This window comes from Megalobrama amblycephala, linkage group LG4, assembly GCF_018812025.1.
Source record: "Megalobrama amblycephala isolate DHTTF-2021 linkage group LG4, ASM1881202v1, whole genome shotgun sequence".
In the NCBI taxonomy this organism is placed as follows: Eukaryota; Metazoa; Chordata; class Actinopteri; order Cypriniformes; family Xenocyprididae; genus Megalobrama; species Megalobrama amblycephala.
This window is the reverse complement of record NC_063047.1, coordinates 15,946,912-15,952,848: the sequence shown is the minus strand read 5'-3', so window position 1 is coordinate 15,952,848 and position 5,937 is coordinate 15,946,912.

Here is a 5,937-nt window from a genome sequence, read left to right as displayed (position 1 = left end):
CTGAAACTAAAACTGAAATAAAAATTAATAAAAACTATATAGACAAAAAATCAAAACCTAATAAAAATGACACACAACTACAACAACTAAAACCAGAATAAAAATGAAAAAAATATATATAAAAATATAAACTAATTCAAACAGTTAATAAAAATGCTAATAGTATCTTAATGATCCTAAAATAACTATGATCCTGAGTGTGTCACAATGCCTTCTGGGACTGAATTCTCTATGAAGGTTACATGTGATGAATTTTGTAACCGTCTTTGCATTGTGCACAGTGTTTATAGTGCTGTTAAAGTGCTGTCAGAATGACATTCCCTCTCGTAATCTCAGAAGAGGGTCGCTCTGTCACAGTCATTTGCATTTCTGCTGGCAGCGGCGTGCAGTCGAGCTTCTTCAGTAACAATAAGAGGAACTCAGTAAATTACACAAAAGGCTGGATGTAGTTATGGGTCGTTTGGTCCTCGCAGGCCTCCTTATCAGAGCAACCAGACATGCTATATTCAGAAAAGCATATGCTACTCATACTATTTGTGCATTGTATGTGAATTTTCTGTATGCAATGACCTGCTACTGTCTTACTTAATACATAATTATACATTCTTCTTCTAACAGACATTCTTTTTTACATTTTAAACTTTCTTTAATGTTGCTGTTTGAGCTTGAAAAATGTCTGCAAAGTCCCTCCAGCAGGAGTTCTTCTCTATATCAGTTTCACTGTTTCTGAACTCCCTGAAACGCCTCCATTGTAGTCTTGAGTTTTGTTCCAGGAATGAACACGTCACATTGTTCCTCATTTAAATAATTCCCACCAAGAATAAAGGGGCGGGGCCTGGTTGAGTTAGTTAGTAGTGTATTGAAACTGGTGATTATGGTATGGGGCGGGACATTTCCCAAACACACTCAAAGTACTTGACCAATCACAGCACACTAGTCCAGCTGACCAATCAGAGCACATTGTGCTTTTCAGAAGGAGAGGCTTCATAGAGACAGGAACTAAACAGAGCATTACTGAAAGACAGGAAGAGAGGAGCTGCAACAGTGTCAAATATGTGAAAAATAATGAGTTTTTTGAACATTCAAGCATGAAAACCTATTCTGGTAGAGTCCAAAAACAATATCAAGACTTTGAAAAGGGGCGTTCTCTTTAAAATGACTGCAGAAATGACCTGTGATGAAATTCAGAAATTGTCATGGTTATTGCTGAACATATGCATATAGACGTACATCTTCTAAATGGTCAGCGAAAGGGTAAAATATGGTCATGGAAAACTAAATTATCACATTTTTGGTGCAAGAAACCTTGACTGACATTATAAGTGGAGTTCAAAATAAAATGCTACAATTATGTAGCATGAGTTTATGTGGAATCTGCTGTGGTTCTGTGTCACAGATCTTTAACCTTGTGCAGCGGTCCGTCGGTCAAAAACGCTGTGAACGATGAGGTATTTATGTGATTTCAAGTGTTCTGTCCACAATGTGAAGTGACAGCCAGATCTGGAGGGTCAAACCACAGCTGAGGGTGAGCAGAAGAGGTGGACGCTTTATCGATCTGAGCGACATGGTGGATTTCTCCCTGCAGAGCTTCAGTCGTATGATTGACAGCTCATGCAGTCTAGACATCTTGATTTCCGTGAAGAAGCTTTGTGCTGTCAGGCCGCTTTCACACTACTTGTGTCCGTTTGAGACTGAGAAATACAAAGATTGTAATTTTGTAAATAAAAACAAATATTAATGGTGTACATTTTACAAGAACGTTTTACTATTTCAATCTTTCTACTTCAAAATTTCACATTTAATTCAATGCTGTTTCATGGTAATTATTTGTGAAATTTACTAGCAATTTCTGAGTAAAAAATAGTTTAGTGAGTGGTAAAAAATACTTTATAGTTGCATCAAATGCAGCTTGATTCTTAAGGATTTAAAAAAAAAGTGCATTCAGAAAACCTTTTCAGAAAGCATTACAGAAAGCATTACAGGTTCTTCATGGAGACTGTCTTCTCTTGTTTCGTCTAGGTGTGCTCATTTTTGAATAGAAAAACAGCAAGAGCCCGAGAGGGTACTTTGTAGAGGCCTCTGGGCAAATAGAGGCGTCCAAAAGAGAGAGCCATTATACATAATGCATGTCAGACCCGAACCCCTCAGAAGATCATCCTGAGTGTGAATATTTAGAGAGAATATTTGAAGCTCTTACACCTCCATTCCTCTGAAAAGGAAGTGAATCAAAATTTCCTTTCTTCCTGTCCCTTCCTGCTTCTAAAGCATTTAACAGTAAAGGCCATATTTGATTGAAATACGACAGCTGCTGGGTTTGTCACACGCCGGGCGACGGTGGGCTGTTTGAGTCCAGCTATGAACCGTGAGCGCATAATCCTGTTCATCGTCACACACTGTTCCTGCTACAGACTGAAAACATGATCCTGTTCAATCTCTACACTCTTATGATGGCTGAAATAAGCACTGGGTTAACAGGATATACTGAGGTGGATGTATTGCGGAAAATTGCAGATGATTCTACTGACCTGCACTCTTAGAAGAAAAGGTTCTATATAGAATCTTCAAGGATTCTGTCAGGCGCTTCATATTTAGAACATTTTAGTGGTTCAGATCATTTTATTGATTTAATTTTAATTAATTTTGTTTTAATTCATTTAATTGCGTTATGAATTATGTGTGTTTGTGTGTATTATACATACAGTAAATCATATACTTTATTGCAGCAATTCTCATATTTATTACAGATATTTTGTACCAGTTTCCCAGAAAGTGACGATTTTGTTCTCTTGAACACATGGGATGGAAACCATGCTTTATTCTCAAATGTTTTATGTGATATTCCAATTCTGAGCATTAGTTTAATTCACAAATTTGGATGGAAACGTAATGACACTCAAAACTTTCCTTTTACCATAGCTAACATTGCAGAAAAACATATCTTGGTTTTGTGAAACATAGCAAAACCAATGTTACTCACGTTTGGAGCAGAAACAACCCAACCTCTGCATCTTTTTTCAGGCCTTCCCGCTCAGGTCTCTCCAGCCCTGGAAAGCTTTTCTAATATTAACGCGAGTCCTAAAGCTCTTGCCAGATCATAACCCTTCTTTTTCCAGTGATATTCCTCTGAGATTTTCTTGTAATTTTTCCCAGCCATCTCTCTTTCTTTAAATCTCCCTCTTGCTCTCTCTCCCTCTCTCCTCTCCCATCATGAGTGGACAACAGTATTTCACTTACTGCACCTTTATCTCTCTCTCTCACTCACACACACACACACACACACACACACACACACACACACACACACACACACACACACACACACACACACAGGCCTGTGGGCTTTCTCTATTTCTCTTTTCTTCAGTTGAGATGTGAAACCAAACCCAGCTCTCAATCACTATCAAACATGCCCTTTTACAGTAGCATGTTTACGGGGCATGTTCTGTAAACATCCAGGCTCTGCCCCCCTGACACTGACTCCTCCCATAAGACTGAAATATTGATTGCAGGTAGAAATGGATTTTTGGAGTGATACGGATGAGGAGAGGGAACATTATGCCTCCTGATTTCAGTAGAAAGTCGAGTGATTGTACGCTCTCAGTGTCTGGAGGAGCTCAGGCTTTCTGCACGTGTGTGTTTGTGTGTTGTGTCGTCTGATTGTGCGAGTGTGTCTGATTTTGCCCAATTAATCCCTGCGGATGTTCCTAGAATGCCCATCAGACACAGGAAGAGACCCGGAGCGATCAGATATCCTGGATAAAACACTCAAAAGACACATGAACACGCACACACGCAGGTACCTGTTTAGCATCACAAACACTCTAATCATCTTCTCTGCAGTGCTCACAATATTTTATTTCTTACATTTGTTTGTCTAATCAGTAGCTGCATTAAATTGCATTTCTCTGGCTTTCTTTGTTAATTCAGTTTTTCCTTGCTTTAGTCTTTTTGTTGCTTATTTTTTGGCACCATTTTGCCCAAAGCTACTTTGAAACAGTATCTATTGTGAAAAGCAGCATTCAAAAAATAACAATCACTGTAGGTTCTAGGCAATGTTTCTTTAGCTAGTATTTTTACTGCAAAAAAAAAAAAAAAGATTTTCTTACTCAGCATTTCTCTTGTGTTTTAACAACATTCTTCAAACTTCTTGTTTGAATTAAAGGTGCCCTAGATTATGTTTTTAAAAGATGTAATATAAGTCTAAGGTGTCCCCTGAATGTGTCTGTGACGTTTCAGATCAAAATACCCCATAGATTTTTTTTTATTAATTTTTTTAACTGCCTATTTTGGGGCATCATTATAAATGCGCCGATTTTATGCTCCGGCCCCTTTAAATCCCGTGGTCCACGCCCACAGAGCTCGCGCTTGCCTTAAACAGTGCCTTAACAAAGTTCACACAGCTAATATAACCCTCAACATGGATCTTTACAAAGTGTTCGTCATGCATGCGTCGGATTATGTGAGTATTGTATACTGTTATATTGTTTACTTCTGATTTTGAATGAGTTTGATAGTGCTCCGTGGCTAACGGCTAATGCTACTCTGTTGGAGAGATTTATAAAGAATGGAGTTGTGTTTATGCATTATACAGACTGCAAGTGTTTAAAAATGAAAATAGCAACGGCTCTCTTGTCTACGTGAATACAGTAATAACCGATGGTAACTTTAACCACATTTAACAGTACATTAGCAACATGCTAATGAAACATTTAGAAAGACAGTTTACAAATATCACTAAAAATATCATGTTATCATGGATCATGTCAGTTATTATTGCTCCATCTGCCATTTTTAGGGCCCAAGCGAAAATTCGCGCAGGGCCCTCTTGTTCTTCTAAGGATTATTAGGGCCCAAGCGAAAATTCGCGCAGGGCCCTCTTGTTCTTCTAAGGATTATTAGGGCCCAAGCGAAAATTCGCGCAGGGCCCTCTTGTTCTTCTAAGGATTATTATTAGGGCCCAAGCGAAAATTCGCGCAGGGCCCTCTTGTTCTTCTAAGGATTATTATTAGGGCCCAAGCGAAAATTCGCGCAGGGCCCTCTTGTTCTTCTAAGGATTATTATTATTTTTTTTTTTTTTTTTTTTTTTTATTTTTTTTCCGTCTTCCGGGGCTTTTTGGGGGCCTTAACATGCTCAAAAACTCTTGAAAATTGGCACACACATTGGAATCCGCGGCCATTAGGACGCCGGAGAGGCTGGTACCCGGGCGTGGCAGGGGGGCTCGACAGCGCCCCCTTGAAAAAAGTCTGAAAATTTGGTCCATATATTAAACACGCTTGCACGTATTAGTATGAAACTCAGTACACATATAGACCTCATCGGGCCGAACAACTTTCGTGCTCTAAGTTAAACACCACGCCAACAGGAAGTCAGCTATTAAGGGTTGTTTGAAAAACGCATGCTCTGGAATTTGATATACTCCTCCTAGACGATTAATCCGATCGCCACCAAACTCGGTCAGCATGAAGTCAAGACACTGATGATTAAAAATTGCCAGGGGATTTTTGATATCTCGAACGGTTTGGCCGTGGCGAGGCAACGAATTTATGGCGAGAAAAAGGAAACAGGAAATGTGTTATAACGTCTGCATACATATATTGATCTTTATGAAACTTCACGAGTGTGTTCGTTATAGGAGTCTGATCACATGGATGTGACTATTGTGAGTCAAAGTTATAGCGCCACCAACTGGCAGCAGGAAGTGTATCACTTTTTGAAATGTTTTGAGATCACCCTCTTATTTTTACCTGATTTGCTTCAAACTTCATCAGTGTAATGTCAATACACAGCAGATGTAGACCTATGACAGGATTTTTGATATTTGAAATATTGTTGCCATGGCAACAGGTCAAACTGTAATAATATTCTTGAGTGTTTTTGAGGCTCTTAACATGCTTCAAATTGCATGAAACTCGACACACACATCAATATTGTCAACC